The sequence below is a fragment of the Macrobrachium rosenbergii genome, chromosome 56 (genome assembly GCF_040412425.1).
Source record: "Macrobrachium rosenbergii isolate ZJJX-2024 chromosome 56, ASM4041242v1, whole genome shotgun sequence".
Taxonomy (NCBI): domain Eukaryota; kingdom Metazoa; phylum Arthropoda; class Malacostraca; order Decapoda; family Palaemonidae; genus Macrobrachium; species Macrobrachium rosenbergii.
In genome coordinates this window covers 58,858,513-58,877,844 of record NC_089796.1, presented here as the reverse complement: position 1 = coordinate 58,877,844, position 19,332 = coordinate 58,858,513, and the positions used below count along the sequence as shown (strand labels likewise).

General features: G+C 35.6%; 1 protein-coding gene across 12 annotated transcripts in view; it reads left to right on the top strand.

Annotated features, from left to right (window-relative positions):
* The window catches only part of LOC136836438 (uncharacterized), a 527,535-nt gene that overhangs the window by 375,589 nt on the left and 132,614 nt on the right, over positions 1-19,332 (top strand). For 2 of the 12 annotated variants that reach the window (XM_067100693.1, XM_067100684.1), the window contains exon 1: positions 8,392-9,189. The exons of 8 other annotated variants lie outside the window; for them this stretch is intronic. The gene's annotated coding sequence lies outside the window, so the exon portion shown is untranslated. Of the gene's footprint in view, positions 1-8,391; positions 9,190-19,332 lie in introns of those variants that run through there. 2 more of the 12 variants (XM_067100686.1, XM_067100690.1) reach the window with 2 other exon arrangements.

Sequence of the window (19,332 nt, the reverse complement as noted above, 5' to 3'; positions counted from 1 at the left end):
CTTGGCATAGATAAAACTTTAAAACTTATCAACCTCTGTGTAACTAACAACGTGTTTTCTTTCAATGGTAATTTTTACAAACAAAAATTTGGCTGTAGTATCAAGTCCCCTATCACCCCCTTCTAGCAAACTTGTACATGGAATATTTCGAAACAGAACTTTTTCGTCTATCAAAGCCCATAATGATGATCTGCTTAGATAATGATGATATCTTTACTTTCTGGGACAATAGCTGGGGACTTTAAGGAATTTTTATCTAAAATAAATTCGCTAGTTACCATAAAATTTAAAACAGAATGGAAAAAGGACGGAAAACTGCCTCACCACATTTCTAGATGTACTGATCATAAGAAACAGAACACTGGTATGCATTTACAATTATATAGAAAACCCAGTTTTATCGCTGTCTCCTACATTCATTTCTTAGCTAGGAAGACCACGCCTCCGTAAAAATCATGGTAGGGTAATGTGTATTCCTCAGAGGACTTTAGGATATGTTCAAATGAGTACCTGGATCTGAATGTTAACACGATCCGCCAACACCAACGCAATACTCGCTCCACCACACATTATCGAGAGGGCTATTAATAAAGCAAATAAAATATACTACAGAGGTCCCACTTACAACAGACAAATAGATTTCAACAACAAAATAAAAGCTTCCATACGATGAAAACACCAAAAAATCGAGCAACTCAGTTCTGATAACTTTCATTTTCCATTATCCCAAATCCATCGGGAGTTCGCTCGTTAAATACTTAAATAACAAAAGGAAGAAGCCGGAGTTTACAAGATACCGTGTAGTAATTGTCATGACATTTATGTAGGCGAGACAGGTAGTCGCTCTTGCAAAGAATAACAGAGCACAAAGATCAGTACGTTACGCTTCGAGAGTTCGGGAATTTTCCAGCACATTAGAAATACAGGGGATGTCATTAACTGGAGTGGGGCGGAGTTAATTTTCAGTGTAGCTGTCCGTACAAAAGAAAGATGCTGAATCTGCTATCATCAATCAAACCAACAATATGAACTGTCAGAGGACATTGGAAATCGGACGCCATTGACACCTAATCCTCGCACCCTTTTGAAGAAGATGCCCCAAGAAACGCGACCGCCAGATCCATCGCCAAACGGTGCTCTAATGAGGCCAAAAACCACTAGGGGAATTTGGCAACTCTCCCCTCCTTCATAAGAAACTTACCTCCTTAACATCGGAGGCCTTTCAAGACACCTTCATGTTTTTGTATATATACCATGTACCAGGGTTTCCACCTGTCCATATTCTACCAGTGAACAGGGGCACAGAAACAAGTGCCCGAAATATATGGTTTCAACGTTTAAATAGTGTTTTATAGGCCATTCTTATTTTCATATATATATATATATATATATAGTATATATATATATATATATATATATATATATATATATATATATATATATATATATATATATATATATATATATATATATAATATTTATGTGTCAATATGTGTGCACAGATAGGTAAATCACTCATTTGAAAGATGAATGTGGCAGCAACTGTTTAATTTTTTCTTGAGCCAACCCATTTTAAGAAGAGGGCATACTGGTACCGTTATAGAATAAATTACCGAAAGAGAATGATGATCTTGGTTCTTGGGGGGAAAAAGGTAGGGAAACAATCTCTCTCAGACGGGCCATTTGAATCAGTTGCGCAATGTTGCAATCCATTGTAATGTGTATTTATTTCTCTTGTACCCGATTTTACCGGCTGAAAATACATTTCTTAAAAACAATGAATCGTGGGCTGGCCTTATGTCATTTAAAAACCTCCCCCTTTTTTTTTTTTTTTTTTTTTATCAACTGTAGGTGAAACTTAATTTTTTATCCACTAAATGCATTTTTTTAATAAATAATGTCAGAGTTATTGAAAACTTGGTTGCGTTTCACACACTTTTTTTTCCGTCATATGGTCCTCATTAAGTTTTGATTGCATCTGCACACTCCTCGGATCACCTTCTGATGGTCTGGACTCACGTGAATTAGTTTCACGATTATCGATTTTTACAGCGAGCAATGGCAGGTCACCTCCAAAATTAGAAGAACTTGCAGCATATAGATTTTAAATTGACAAGTTCACGCATGAGACTTTACTTGGCCACTCTGCAGGGAGGACCCGCGAAATTCGAACCTGTAGCATATATCGTCTGTGGTCTATGGTATATACTAGTTTTGTTAAATATAATAATTCTGAGGGTGAATCGCATAAATTGTAATAACATAATCTGTTTACACACGTGTATATATATATATATATATATATATATATATATATATATATATATATATATATATATACCAATATATATATATATATATATATATATATATACTGTATATATACACATACATACTGTGTATATATGTGTGTGCGTGTGTAGCTGAGTATATTTGCCTGCATGTTTAGAAATTGATCAAGCTGCCAGTTGCTGTGCAGTAAATCTGCTTGAGAGTGCCATTGATATTTACTGAACGTTAGTGTTCGTCACACACATACACACTTTGGCATTAGCAGTAGAGAGAAAAGTATTGAATTTGAAGTAAATTTTCTCTGGATTATCGCCAGAAGTTTCGGGATTTGTAGCTGGGGCCAAAGTTAAGTCGTTAATAAAGAAATCGTAATCCAGAAATAGACTATCACGTTTTTATTTTTTTGATTGGTGCAAAATACGCTCTTATTATTTTCATAATTTTTACGGTAAAGCTAAAATATCCTTAATTACCAATTTTTTTTGTATTTTTGCTGAAGCTTTAATGTTGATTGAATGCCCAATACGACTCTTAGTCGTTTGTTTTTCATTAATATCTGATATTTGGTAATAAAATACACCAGCCTTTTAAAACGGTGTTACTTCTCGGACAGAAGTTTTAACCCAGCAGGCGTCTCCGATTTGAGCAGCGATCCGTGTCTGATTCGAAACAGTCTCTCTTTGAATGACGAGATTCTGTTGCTTCATTCTGTCACCAATTTGAGAATGGTTACGATCAGAACTTGTTCCAGGACTAATCGGTTTTGCTGTCATTCAGAATATGGAATTTTATATCTCTTATGAAAAATTTTTTGGCTTCAGCAATTTAGGAGATAGTGCAACTATGAATTTCATAGTACTGAACTCTTCTGCAAATGTTAGTTTTGAGTCCTAAGGAAAAGTAACATTTCCCTTAAGAAGTATATCTCTCTCGTCTTCTTCTTGTTTTGTTATGATATTATTTTCTCGGTCCCTTGACCTATACATAAAAAAAACAGTTTTGAACCTCCAGTTTTCTTTACCATCCTCGCCTAAGATAAAAATAAACAGTCTCTTCCAAGATTGTCGCGTCCGGGGTAAATATTTGTCCTTCAGGACCTTTCAGACTGGTGCCTCTCTCATAAAAATGAAACATAAGCGGCTCCGCTCTCATACTTCACCATCAATTATATATATATAACCCGTGAGCACAAAGCGATCCTTAAAGTAATCTTATTAATTTACAGCGACCTCACCTCTTAAAGCTGCCCTTGACATTTCAGCGGACGGAACTATTTTCTGTATCAAGTCTGCATTTTAGTAGGTCGCCATCGCATATCACCCCCCCCCCCTCCTCCCCCCTTTCTGTATTTTTTTAACACAAATGTTTCTTACGAAAGTACTAAAAAGTTTATCTTAAAATAGTGCATACTCTTTTCTTACATGAATTCCTCATTCTGTATTCCTCCTTGATGTGCAGTGGACTTTTCTTTTGGGGGAGCGGGGGAGACATCGGCTTTTGACTATTCTTGTTCGTCCAGTCGATACCTTGGGTTCACGTCTGCATATCAGAGTAGAGTCATGTACCGATGTCTACTGAATGAAATATTAAAAATCATGTAAATTGATAGATAGATAAATGTTATCTCTCTCTCTCTCTCTCTCTCTCTCTCTCTCTCTCTCTCTCTCACACGGATAAAGTGTACTGTATATGCTGGTATAATTAATTTTCAACAGCTTCATGATTCTTCATCTCTGGTGCATTCTAGCTTCAAAATGTATGTACTAGGTAATTAAATCCATCCAAGTTTTTAAGTCTTCGGGGTTTTGCGAGAGTGAGAAAGCTTGAAAGTCATAAACTCATTGTACTCTATTTCATGTTACTTTTTAGCCAGTTATGGCTGGCTCACAAATTAATTTTAGTTGCTAAGAATAACCGCTCATTGGAACAGGAATTTATTGTCTATGTATAATCATTTAGAACTTATTTTGCATAAAATTAGGTTTAGTAGTTTATTAGAGGCCGATGGAACAGGAAATCTCATGTAATGATCCGACTGAAGAGTGAAAAAGAAAAAAATGATTGTAGCCCTTCCACGAAGAAAATAGTAGACCTAATGTAGGAAGCATGGAGGAATTCAGTTACACGGTTGCAGCGAGCAATTCTCAAGGGGAAAATGTGGCCAGGTGGTTTTTCCGGGGTCATCCGAGGCCGGGGGGGGATACTTTCTCCTGTAGCTCAGCGAAACACTGGTCAAAACAATACTCAGTAGGTAATGACAGCGAGGTTACTTAGCGTAGGTAATGAGGAGTTTAGAGAAGTCAGGGCGCTTTGTTGATTCGATCAGTCACCCTTAACTCCATCAGGTTGAGAAGGAAAAGTAAGAAGCTCCTAAATATGAGAACAAGTTTCCAAACAAAGGCTGATACGAAGCACAGTCATATGATAAATGTTTAGGAAACCAATTTTTTTAATGTTTCTTCAGTGTGTTCTTGATTTGCATACAATTGAGCAGAATTGTCGTACCGTGGAATAATCTTGACTTATAAACGTTGTAAGTTTTAAAGGTCATAATGAGACCTGGAGTTATCATGCCTTGTTCATTTGGTGATAAAATCGAGGAATTTGAAAAACGGAAAAGTCGTGGTCAGTACATTCTGAAAGTCAACATTTCCACCCTGTGTACAAAATCATGCATAATATTTGCGGGGATTATTTAGAAATGGCCATCTTTGGTCTTTGTTTTTCAGTCTCATTCCTCAGATCTTTTGCTAAGACAGATATATCTGAATTTTGCATGTGGTCATCATAACCCACAAAATGAGAGAGAAATGCGGGAATCTTATGAAATGGCAGAGTTCAGTACTACATCGACATTTTGTCCGAGATGAAGCGGCCGCGGAATCGGCGAATCGAATCCGGCGTTATCGGGATACCAACTTGAGGCGACAGAAAGAGCTCGGTTTCATGGTCTTCACAATGAAGCAAGCAGCTTTAATCAGGATATATTTATAACGCAAGCAGTAAAGCTCCTACTGTTTTCGATTTTTACGCTTCTCCTCTGTCGCGCGATGTGCTCGATCCAATATTCTCTCTACTCTTCGTTCATCTCGCTTGCGATTGTTGACATTTCCAGGGTTTTGCCTTTTATGTTTGTGTTTCTTTTCTCTCATGAAGATTTTCTTATAGTTCTTCTTTCTCACTGCCTCTCTCTTCGTTCATCCTGCTTTTGATTTTTTGCATTTCTAGGTTCATTTGTGTCATTTCTTATATTAGATTTTTTTTCAGCTTGCTCATGTTGTTCGTTATTACATATTTATTTTAGTATCTCCTTTACCGCTCGTGATATTTTGTTTGCTGATTTTATTCAGAATGTTATTTCTTTATTTTCCCCAGTTGAAGGTTTCTTTCTGCAATTTGTCATTTTGATTCAACCTTCAGCGGAGGAGCACTTATCATGGGTTGTGTCATAATATGGTTTTGTAAAAAAAGGTGAAGCTTTGAACTTTTGTGCAGGGGACCGTATATTCAAACAACGTGTCAGTAGAAAATTTTATTTTTTGTTTTTCCTTAAGGAATAAAATCATAATTGGGGAACGTTTAAAACCTTTCGTAATTATTCCGGTCATTATTGATATCTTTTTTAATAGTATGTAAGGTTCTTTTTTTTAATAGTACATTTGTCAGGCTCTCTCTCTCTCTCTCTCTCTCTCTCTCTCTCTCTCTCTCTCTCTCTCTCTCTCTCTTCTCTCTCTCTCTGTTTTACAACGTCTGTATTCTCAAGATAATTGCTGTGCTGACTAGTGCTCTCTCAGTTGCGTCCCTTAATGGATCTTAGATGACGACTTATAAACAGCTTTGTATATAAATGTATATATATACATATATACGTATGTATATGTTTACATTGCATGTGTTGTTAGAAACAGGCAACTAAGCAAAGTTTTATGATTAAAAATAAACCACCTGCGAGTCGAAAATAAAACGTTTGTTAACTCTGCTTAAATTTAGAGGGAGAAAAAATTCAGTTCGTGTTTAAAACTATGATCGAACGTCTGTCCCGGCTGTTTTATTTTTAGTGTCGTGAGGTGGAAGAACTCACGCTGGGTTATTCAGAGAGGATCAGGTAGAGCATGATTTTAAATTAATTCTGTTTAATTGTATTTTTTCCGTTCTTTTGTGCCTCTCTTTGTATATTTAGCTATCGTCCATTGTACAATCCTTTGCGAACACTTTGTTAATGATTGACACGTGTAATAGGTGCCTTGGATTTTCATTTCACTCTCCGATAGATCTGCTCATTTTCATATCATATCGTTCAGTCTCTTTGGATCCTGAATCTAGAGCACGGCATATTTGTTCAGTTGAGATCATGAGACCCTTTATTGATTAAACAATTACGACGTTGCATCATATTATTGCAATATTCTGGAAGAATGAACAAGTTTGATTCTTTTGTGAGAATTCGCACAGTATGCTTTATTAGTTTACCTTCACAAATGAACAATTTCATTTCGAGGTATTCCTTGCGTTTTTGATTGGGAAAGGAAGAGCTGAAAAGTCAGTTTCGCTGTGATTAATGATGCAGAATTAAGTGTGTTGAATGTGATGCACCTTCATCAAGACGTTTTGACTATGGGAATGTCTTTCTCTTTGGCTTTTATGCGAGTCGACGTTTTTTCATGTTATACTTGTGTGTGTGTGTGTGTGGGTGGGTGGGTGGGTGGGTGGGTTTGTGCGCGCGAGCGCGATCTTGTTCGTTTGTGTGCTATGTCTTTTTTTCTGTTTTCGTTTATGTGAGGCTACATGTCCTTTTATATCATATCCTGTCATTTCATATTATTTTTTTGCTCCAAGTTGAGCCTTTATATGTGTACATATGTAAAGGGGAATAAGCTATTGAACATATGGGGACGGGGGACGATAGTAAAGAAGGGATATGAAATAATGTATTCATTCTCTTCTCACAAACTGTAACTCGGTTATCACTATGACGACATTTTCCTCACACTCTAATTTTACACAAGATTTCAATCCGAGGAAATTTTTCTGTAGCATTTAATTCGAAGTGATTTTTTGCAAGGATTTAAGTGTAGTAAAATTCTGCAGCTATAATTCAGATCACGTTTTCCAAGAGTTTAATTCAAGGCAATTTACTGCAAGGTTCGGGTGGGAAGTAGATCGCGTTTGCTAAGAACTCGACTAAAAGTCAAGCAAACAGAGCGTGTCAGCAGCATGCTGGTTCATTTTAACGAAACACGAAGAAATGGAAGTCGTATTTATCCTTGAGCAATAGGCTTTATTGATTCCATCCTTTAAGCGCTTAATTCCAACTGTGAGTTGAAAAATGTGTAGTATCAGCTATTGTTAATAATCTGCAATGGTTGGCTCACACATAGGGAATCCGTATTTATGCTTGCTTGTGAACTGTTCCCCATTTTGGAAGTGCTTTTGGGTGTAAAAAAGCTGTCTAAGATCTCTTACACCGGTCAGTGCTTCGTATGCATGTGTGTGTGTGTGTTTGTCTTGCATGTATGCATGTATGTATGGATGTATGCCATTTTCAAATTCATAAATCGTATTCCCTTCCATGTCAGCAATATATATATATATATAATATATATATATATATATATATATATATATATATATATATATATATATACAGTATATATATATATATATATATATATATATATATATATATATATATATATATATATATATATATTTAAATATATATATATATAAATAAATAAATTTAAATATATTTAAATATATATATATATATATATATATATATATATATATATATATATATAAATCATTTTAGGAGACAGACGAACGCTCAGGTTCTTCGGTCCCTGTAACGTAAACATTCACCGTAGGTGAATTTGGCATCCATAAAGGTTTCCTTCACGAGCGATGTTTGAAGACCTTCTGAGAATTTGGGAGTGGCTGGGGATGGAAGAGCCACCGTATGTGCATGTATGTTTCTACCTGTATGTGCCTCATGCTTTGGGCCGCCTGCGTCAGCACGAGGACATAATCATATTCAGTCAGATGGGGAGGCTTAGGTAAAATGTGAAGTGGAGAGAGAGAGAGAGAGAGAGAGAGAGAAGGGGAAGGATTGTTTCGAGTAGAAGGTAGGCAGGTACGAACGAAAAGGGAATAGGGAAATGGAAGATAATAACATTTAGGAGATGAAATAGGGGAATGAGCATAGAAAATTAAATTTGGTTCTAGTCGCCTCTAAGAACTAAATAGAACGCGGTAAAAAGAAATTTATATTTTTTACTTTTTCTAAAAGAAGTGGAACAAAAGAATTTGGGAAAAGGATACAGAAGTTGACACAAAGAAATGGAAAAAGACAACAAAGACGATAACAAGGGAAATAAAAGTGGGTTGTTGAATCGAAATCATGAAAGGGAAGCGAGTGGAAACTGAGGGTGAAAGCGATTAGAAAATTTCACGAGAGAACTCGACACACAAAAAAATCCGAGAACGGGGAAATAGCGAAGAATGTTTAAAAGAGTGGACGAAATGATGTGAAGTGGAAGTCAGATGAATAGAGATGATAATTGAAGGAGGGGAGAGACACAGTAAAGAGGGGAAAATGGAAATAAAGGAAATAAAACTAAAGAATAATTAAAACCAAGCGGTTGTCACAGGTCAACTGAAAATGACACAAAAAAATTGAGAAAAATAAAGATTGTTGGGCAAACACACTTGAGAGAGAGAGAGAGAGAGAGAGAGAGAGAGAGAGAGAGGTAAAATGACTGTTGCGCCAAACACCAATGGCTGGGCGCGCCTGGATGTGTGTGCGTGCGTGAGGCTGTTCGGTAGGTTCGTGACACGCACCCTCACCTTCCCTCGCCTTCAGCTCTAGTCCTCCTCCAGTTCTCTGCGGATCCTGAGGTGCCCAGTGGCGTCCCCTACCTGTTTTGTCCTGCCCCTCCCTACCCTTCACATACCCACGCACCAGCCCCCCACGCTTCCCCTTCGTCGGCCCGTGGAAATAGTATTGCTATGAGTGTTGGAAGTGGATGATAAAGAAAAGAAAAAATAGCGAGAAAAGTTTTCCTTGGAGGAAGTAGAAAAGTTCCCTCGGCAGAAAAGTGACTTTGGAGTTTCTCAAGTGAGAGAAAGAGAGAGGGAGAGAGAAGTGAACGGAAATGAGTTGTGTTTTGACCCTCTCGTGGTGGACAATAGAATTCATTTAACCCCCTGCACCCAGTAGGTCCATCCCTTGGCATAAAGGAAGGGTGTAGGGAAGAGGGGTGCCGGGACTGGTCAATATAGACCCATAACGAATCACCCACTGTTACATGATAAGTAATCTTCGTGACAAACAATATTTGTTTTCCAGATGTTGAGGAAAGATGTTTGTCAGACGCCGCTGAGAGATAATTGATCAGTATTGTTTTATGTATTTATTGGAATTTCAGGACATAAGTGATGATTGTAGCTAATGCTTTACCATCTATAGGCTAACTTGTGTTTCTTTGTAGTGAGTTAGTTATTGTCATCTTCTAGAAGTGATATATATTTTTTCGTTCATATTTGCGATATATTCACCTTTATAAACAGGCGTATATGTATATATGTATATATATATATATATATATATATATATATATATATATATATATATATCATTTTATTTTTTTCTGATGTATCCCTTATACTCGTATGTGCTTTCATTCTACATCTCACTTTTTCCTCCAGGCCATTTTTTTCCTTTCATACCAACCTATGTTATGACAGCTGGTCTTAATGGAGCTGTTAATACATCCCAGATATTTACTTATCGTACTTTGTTGTATAATACAACTGTTATTTCGAATCCGCATTCTGTGCTTCATTGTTCGAGAAGAAGTAATTTTGATTATTGCTTCTTCTGAATAGTTCCGACTGGGACAGGAGTCGGTGTTATTTATTCATGAAGGCGGAATTGTTTTTGTGAATCAAACGCACAATAATGTCTTATCGACTTTGAAAAACGGTGATTTACATTCTTTTTGTTTTTTATTTTGTATAAGGAAAATTCTTGATTTTATTTCTGTGATTTTTAGAATTTTTATGAAAGGCTTAAGTCTACTAATTCAAACTGAAAATGACCTTTCTGGTTCCCACGATTTGTAAAAAATTATTTAATTCTTTTATGAATGTGTAAAAGTCGAGTTTTTTCAAACTTGAAGTTGACCTTTCTGGCACTCGTTGCTTCGTGGACATTTTCATAAATAAAAAAAAAGTTTTTAGGCTTAGGCCGTCCCGTCTAGTTCGCATAATTCAAGAGAGGTGTGGGTGCGGTGTGTCTCTAAAGGGAATTTTTTTTTTTCTAGCGCAAGTTCCAGCTGGATTCTGGTAGAAATTGATAGTTCTTCCAAATGCCGCGAATTCTGACATTCAGGCGGCCTTCCCACATCCCGCTGCCTGTAGGGGAGTGTCAGTGACATCCTTTTTTGTATGCATACACACTCGGGGTATCATAACGGCATTCTTTACCTGGCGCTGAGGATATGCACATTTCCATGCTTTATTATTCCTTATCAAATTTTGCTATATATCAAGTCAAGACAACTTGCCTTATTAAATCACGTGCGTGTATCCGTGATTGTATGAATATGGTGGGATGTAAGATTATTTGGGAGGGAAGGGGCTTGTTGTGGGGGTGGGGGGTTGTTTAAGGTGAGGTTCGGATGTTGGGCATGCAGTCATGAGTTCTTACCAATACGCCGATGGATGACATGGATATCTTGTTTTGGCGATAACGGAATATTGATCGAAACGTCTTATATTATATCAGGCTTGTGTGCGCGTTTTCCATTATCATATTAAATCGGTGTCACTGGTTCATCCGGAGACGCAGTCGGATCTGGGTAAAAGACTTTTGGCCTATCGCCGTGTTCGTTCTCTGGTTTAGATACAGATGATGGCTCTGACTTAGCCAAATGACCCAAGTAACCCAATTCGAAGTATGGAAGTTTACCCGTAATCATAAATTCATTGTGTCTCAAGTTGACGGAATTCTGAAAAATTAGCATGACTTTTTTTGTAGTCAGTCACCCACCCCAAGGATTTTGTGTGTGTAAACTTGTAGGAGAGGTGCTCTTAATCCCCTCCTCCTCCTCTTCCTCCTCCTCTTCTTCCTCCTGCAGGGTTGGAGAACGACGAATAAGGGAGGAACTTGGCATTGATTGTTGGTTCCCTTACCTGGGCCAGCTCAGGTGCGTCTCACAAACTACCCCAACTTCACCATGCCCTCAAGGGATAGAGTTCATTTTTCATTTACTTTTATCTCTGTGTTTGTTCTTAGCCCTTTTAGGAGATTGCTCATCAGTAGGTACTCTAGTAAATTTGTTTGTTTTACCTAATTTAGATCATCGATTTTTTTATATACTTATCTCAAGTCGATTACAGTCTTCAGTCTTCACTGAGATTTCAGTGGTATATTTTACGTAAGTTTCTTGACCCGAGGTATTTTTGGAAGGTTTCCTTTGATCCGAATTTGTGGCTTATCTTGGTGCTTCGAATCAATGCATTGGTTCGTTTCTGGATTCCGCACGGTGTTTGTTGTGGTTTCAGTTGCCGCACTAACCGCTCATAGATCGATTTTTACCGTGCGCCATGTATTCCAGTGCATATTCACATATGTGCACAACGACGAGGCTCTCTTCGTATTTCCAATCTTTTTCGTGACGTACTTCTTCTCGAAAGCACCCTCGGTTTGGTTTGATAAAATGTCAATATTTTCCTTTTTTTTTTACTCGTCACATTCGGGTTTAGTCCTTGGGGTTTCCAAGATCCCCGCACGTTTTTCAGACTTCCATGATCCTTGTATTAATATTCCCTTTTCCCCTTCAGTATTTTTCTAGTTTTCCTGCCTTGTCCTTGTATATACTTTTTCCCTGTTTTCGCATTCTGTTTTCAAAATGGCTTGTGTTTATTTAATGCTAAAAAGTTTGTTACCCATTTTAATTCCTTATTTTACATTCTTATTGATATGATTGCTTCCAAGGTCCTTTAGTACCCATCGCTCCTTACTTAATTACGCTAACGTGTGTTGCAAATTTCGTTTATGATGGGTATTTTACAAGGCAAAGTCTTCAGTCCTATCTACGACCCTCCTCTTTTATCCATTATATAGAGGTATTATAAGGTAGCAAATTGCCTGGAACCTCGATGTCTTACCTCTAACCGTGTGAATCATAAAATAGATTCTGAACTGCAGAGGAAGCGAGATCAAAAATTAATATCAAGATTCCCGAGTCGAGATATATCAGTTTATACTTATTTATCTCCATATACAGTCTATGTTTGTGCACGTGTATACAAACATACATACATACACACACACACACACACACACACATATATATATATATATATATATATATATATATATATATATATATATATATATATATATATATATATATATATATCGTTATTTCTTTTTTGCATCCGTCTTCAAAGTTTAGATAATCATGGAAGCTATCATGCCATCCTATCGAAGTATTTCGTCAGTGATCGTTAAAAAGGCCCTTTTCGTGTGTCTCGTCACGTTGGTAAAAACATTGTGTTGCTTAACCAAAGGAAGTTTCACTGCATTCGCAAAAGAACAATAACTTATCGGATATCCAGTGGTAGAGGAAACCAAATTAGTCTTCTAACCACGTAAGACTTTTAGCCCAGGTAGCCTATATTAGCTTTCTTAATTATCAACTGAATGTTACATTTTCCTCTAGGTCGTCTGCCTTGGATGATAACATTACTGCGCATTTTCTCCGTTCAGCGAGTACTGTGCAATATGTTTTCTTAACAAGTAATTATTAGCATTGTAAGTTATTAGATTCTTCAGTGTTTTAACGTAATTCTCGCGTGTATATCTATGCTGTGGTGTTCGTATCCGTTGAATTATGGTGGCTCTCTCCTAACTGCGATGTAAATGTGTATCTGCTTTCCATTTTTCTCTTCTTTTTCTCTTTGCCCTCGGACCTAAAATCAGATTAGGTTTTACCTTGATTAAATCACACCTCGGGGCATGTTTAGCTCGGCTAATTCGATTATGAAAGATTAAACAAGGTGTAATTTGGTGAGGGGTTGGAATGAATTCAAAGCGTTTTAGTACATCCGCCTATTTTCCTCTTAAATGAGATATGTTATTTTACCAGTGGTATACTGATAAATGAGGTATATTTTCTCTAGCATTTTAAAAATATAGTGGCACTAGCTTGTTATAGTGTACTGGTGAGGTTAATCTAGTGTAGTTAATATTTTACCATTAAATGAAATGTATTTCTATTATACACCATGTTTTAAAGCAGTTGCTTTAGGTTAAATTTTGAATAATGACTTGTCTCCTTCACACGTTTTGTAAATCTACATATTAATATTGTTATAATTGGTTTCATTGAGTGTCTTCTAACTTTTAATATGTCCTATAAAACAGTATATCCTCAGACTTTGTTTCTTCATAATTTTGCATGTCTTACTTAGGCATATATAGTAGAAGGAACTTCGCTCGGTGTTTTTAATAAGGTAAAATCAATATCCATATATATTATATATATAATATATATTTTATATATATACATATATATATGTATATATATAATATTTATATATTAAATATTAGGTGTTAAATATTAACACTGAATTGTCTTTTATCAAATTATATATTGGGAATATGAAGCAAATATTGCCATGGACTTTCTTTGTAGTTTTGAATAATTTTTCGCTAACATGTTAGAGAAGCAATTAATACTTTTAGAATTTTTGTTTTTATAGTCTGAAATATCCTTGCCAATTATGAGAACGATGGAAACAAATATGGCTATATAATTCCTATGAAACTCGCTCTTCATATTTGTGTTGAATTGAAATGAAACTGCCGTGTATTTAATCATATTAATTTGGGATGTTTACTTCAGTCTCTAGTCTCCGATATTTTTTTTTTTTTGGTGGGGGGTGATTTTTCCTTTCATTAATATTTGACAGCTCATCCATTTATTTATTCATTCCTCTCCGTATATGTTTGAGTGAATGATTGTTTAGGTTTATATACCACTTGACTTAATTGTCTCTTGCTCCGTTCATCCAAGGGTTTGCAATCATTTCGTTTAACATTCTCTCTCTCTCTCTCTCTCTCTCTCTCTCTCTCTCTCTCTCTCTCTCTCTCTCTCTCTCACACACACACACATTTGCTCTCAACTTTATCCTCTTACAAGCGCTCTTATACGAGTTTCTGCAATTTATCTCTCTCTCTCTCTCTCTCTCTCTCTCTCTCTCTCTCTCTCTCTCTCTCTCTCTCTCTCTCTTTTCTGTTTGTTTCCGTTCATTTTTCGCCTTTCGCTTTGGCAATCAAAACGATTTTCCTCTGGTTATCGTAAGTCGTAATCGGATGTTTTAAGGAATATCTTTTCAACAAGGTGTAAGGAAACACGAAAGTCAGTAAGAGTAATGATGATGTAGTCTTTTAACGAAAAAAAATAATAAATGGGTTTCAGTTGGCTTGTGAATCCAAAGGTTCACACCAGGCATCATCTTTCTTATGCTTTTAGAGCACCTTATCACACTTGCGGGCCGCCATTAGCCAAGGCCGTGCTGCCACAAGGTCGGCATAATCTAAAATCGGCCAACGAAAGCATCAGGGATTTTAATGATGATTAAACAGCAACTGCAGTTCTGAGAATCATAGCAATTATGAAAACGATTTCAACATCAAAAAGGAGAATACTAAATAACTAATAGTAATAATAATTAGAATTATAACGATCATGATATTAACGTTAACAATAATTAAAATATCTAATCACAAAAACAAGAACAGTAATAATTTATACTATCATTATTCTTGTATTATCAGGACAAAAAATAATTTTCAAAATATTACACAAGCTTTCGAAGCCTATACTGTAGAATCTTTGCCCGTGTTACATTTGCTTCCGGTCAAAGTGGAATGAAAATGTATTTTATTCGGATATGTAATTTCCTTCCATTTCTCTGTTTGTGGAGATGATTACCACAGAACAGTTTACAGGTTTTAGAATATAAAATCGGTTGCCTATGAGAGTTTGTTCACGAATTTTTTTCCACAAATTAGCTAAGTATGTTGTGCCGCGTAATAATTGTATATCTATAAGACAACTAGGAATGTTATATTTTCTAGATCTTGAGGCAGAGAAAGGATGCTAGAAAGGTTTTCCCTCGGCGAATATCAAAATATCCTCCTGAATTGGTTTTCTTCCTGATAAAATGTCATAGAAAACCATTTATCATTTGATCAGGGGATTTCTGAAAACTGTGTAAACAAGCCATTTACTGTTGATCCAGATTCCATTGTTATGATTACAAATCATGATTGGCCGTTCTCAAGTGTTTCAATTACCCTGATGTTTATTAAGAGATTTTTATGTAAACAAGCACCCCTCGGAAAGATGTTTGCGCATATTGTCTTTAACCTAAACAAATTTCTTTCAGTAAATTCAAAGCTTCTTTCTATCAACAGGTTAGTTATTCAGCAGCCTTTCTTTATATTTCACTCGTAATTTATACTTTTAATTGTAATTAAGAATTATGAAAATTTAAATGCCCCATTTTTTCAATGAACATCCATGCCCATAACGCTCTGTGCATCCTTTCAAGATTGACGATCTATATTAATAAATTATCGTGAAATTTTATTTTATTTTGTTGTATTTTCAGATAATTTTATTTTGTATGACACAAATGTCACGAATGTCATTTAACAATTAGCAGTGTCCAGTGCTTACACAAAATCACATACAAGAAACGTATTCATTTTCACGGTTTACCTCTGTATTTTGTGATTAGTATTATTATTACTCATGTCATTGTCTTCTGTGATAAAGTGTCTTCCATAGTTATTGCCGCTAGTGTAATTATCATTGTTATTATTTCAGTTGTTGTTGTTTTATAAGTGGTTTTTCATAAAAACAACGATCCAAAGTCTTAAAATAACAAAATCCCCAAAAATTGAGATTGAGTCTCTCGGTAATGGAATTTCCAACACAACGTGTTTTCCACCATTAGATGAGCTCATCTGAGAGAATTCTTTGAACGCAATCGTTTTTTTCGGCATCATCTGCTTGGCCAGACTTTTGGAACAGGTAAATAGCGGTTGTTATGGGCGTATTGTTAATTCACTTTTTACGGTTGGCTTACAAATAAATGAAATCATTTGAACTTTATTCAAGGAAATCCAGGGCGCTGAAATGACAAGGGAAAAATCCAATGAAGCAAAATGGGAATCGTTTTTATAAACATTTCTATGTAAGCTTAGAATACACACCAGCTGATCCATGGAAATATGTCTGCTCTTTTTTTTTTTATACTTATCACCTCCGCTTGCGTAGTTAAAAGGAGGTTCATGTTTCATGATCAGCTGCATTTCATTCTGTTATCGATTATGTAGCTAGAAACTGAACCCAAAAACAAATTTTTTTTCGAACTCACTGCAGATTTTGTACTCAAGTGCTATATCCGTGATGCTTCTTTAGTTTGTTAAAAATTTATTTGTATTCTTCATAAGACGTTAAACAATGCGAACATTTATGAACGCTTAACTGTTTGTTTTGTAAAGATTTGCAATACGCTTGGGCTTTGGCGCAATTATATTTCATCCATGTAAACAACATTGGTTGTTCTTTGTTGGTAGGCTCTACTTAGATTTAGAAAGTCTCAAAACTGAGTTATTGTGTTTGCAATTGCAAAAACACATGCACTTGAAGTGCCCGGTAACTGACGAGTACCAGGAGTCTATGAAATGGTGCTTTTTACGGCGATTTTACTGCCGTGCAGTTCTCTTGCATTCAGGTATACGCGTCCCCAAACACACGTAAATACAGCATCGTTCCGCGTGCAGATGAGAAGACGACATTCCTGTCCAGTAAAATGTTTCTGAAGACACGTTCTGCTGGAATACGGAAAGACCATCTGTTTCGTAAAATGGCCTTTATGGACCTACAGCACTTGAATCAGTTTCAAAAAGGATGTTCTACGATGTTCAAAATTTTCTTTTCCTTTTTCTAGGTACGATTGTAATAAGAAATTCATGAATTTACATCATTCAGCGAATGGAGAACTCATCATATTATTAAGCAGACTATAAACAAGTGAATTTTACAGTTTAGCCTACAGAATGTTCCGCATCACACAGTATAAGTATTTATGATTAAAACTGACGTAACAAGGCTACCGGAACAATGAAAATGTCTTTTATGGACATGACTGCAGCCGTGTTTACATTCATTGCTTATTCATGATGGGGAACATGAAGACTAGTACTCGAAATAAGGAAATATCTTGACATTTGGAAGAGAGCCCTACTAGGAAACTGTTTCAAATAGGGCTGATAGGCAGTCCGGATCAAAAACGAATAAAAACAACTTCGTAGTTGTTTCATTTTAAGTAAGCGGACATTCGGTTTATGATCGCCCTCAAGCTTGGAAACTATTAGTGTCTAAATTTCATGTGGCAGTTTTACCTTAGAGAAACAAATAAGTTTTAAGTAGCTACCCTGGCATATACTCGTAGAGCTGGCTGTAATTGCAGCTCCAGTACATGAGTAAATGTCCAGTGATATTGCTAGATGGTGCTCTCTCTCTCTCTCTCTCTCTCTCTCTCTCTCTCTCTCTCTCTCTCTCTCTCTCTCTCTCTCTCTTAGTAATACAGTGATTATGAAAAAGGATAATTGAGGATATTCGGAACTTTCCACAGGTAGATTTCAAGGGTATGAATGACGTAGTTCTACTTAAACTTACTTCCCTATGTGAAATGTATATCCTTTTCACTTTTGGAAATACAAAGTACTTTCAGAGTTGGCTGTTATAATCCAAAGAGACCCAAACTTCAAATGGTTGATTGTTAAGCTCTCTATTATGTTATTATTTTCATAGTTAATTTTATCTCTTAAGCTCAGTAATACACTTGCAAGCCCAATAAACAAACACTTGTGTAATTTTGTTGTAGTTGCATTTATACCTATAACTAAATGTAGGTGTATGTATATTTTGTGAATATAACAGGCATAAGGGATATTTACGTGCCTGTGGAATCCAGTGACATTGATGTTTATGAATAATGTTTTTGTTTGATACTAACAATTCTCATAACTCCAGCCAAGAGGATATACGTTATTGCGAGGACAGTATATTTATTTGAATAATTACACAAACAAAACATATACTACACACATACACACACACACATACACACACACACACACACACATATATATATATATATATATATATATATATATATACTATATATATACATATATACATATGCACATATACACAATGTATATATATACACTTTATTTATTTATTTATGTGTGCGAGTATGGACTGTTGTCGTTATAAAGGACTTTCGAAGTTTTTATTGTATTGATGACAACTAATGTTTGATCTTTTGTTTATGGAAATAATTTTTTTAATCCTCTCGGCAAACTCCAAATATGTCTTGTGTATTTTTTCCTTGAATCGTTGAATGGATGAGACTAACGGAAACAACGGCCATGATGTCTTCTTTTGAATGATAGTTAGAATTCATATTTTGTAAGTTTTCTCTAAATGTATTAGTATTTTCTCTGTTGCCTTTGTATTAGCATAATTGATTTTGAGGTCGTCTTTATTATCCTGTTCAATCCTTTAGTTTTTCATTTGCTCTTTCTTTGATGGATCTTTAGCATCTCATCTACAAAACTGATGCTTTTGGAGAGTAAGTGTTGTGTATTTAGTTCGTATTGCCAGTTCGCGTGATATCGTTCCGGAGGGAAGTTTATTTAAAGAATAGTGGGAGAAAAATCCCAAGTAATTTTCATTATGTTAAAATATCGGTTCCTTGACACAGTTGATTTCACGTTCAAGGCAAGATTTGATAGTTGGATTTGGAACAACGAAGAGAATCTAATATCACCAAATTATTTACTCATATATATATATATATATATATATATATATATATATATATATATATATATATATATATATATATATAATATATAATTACATATATATATATACACACACA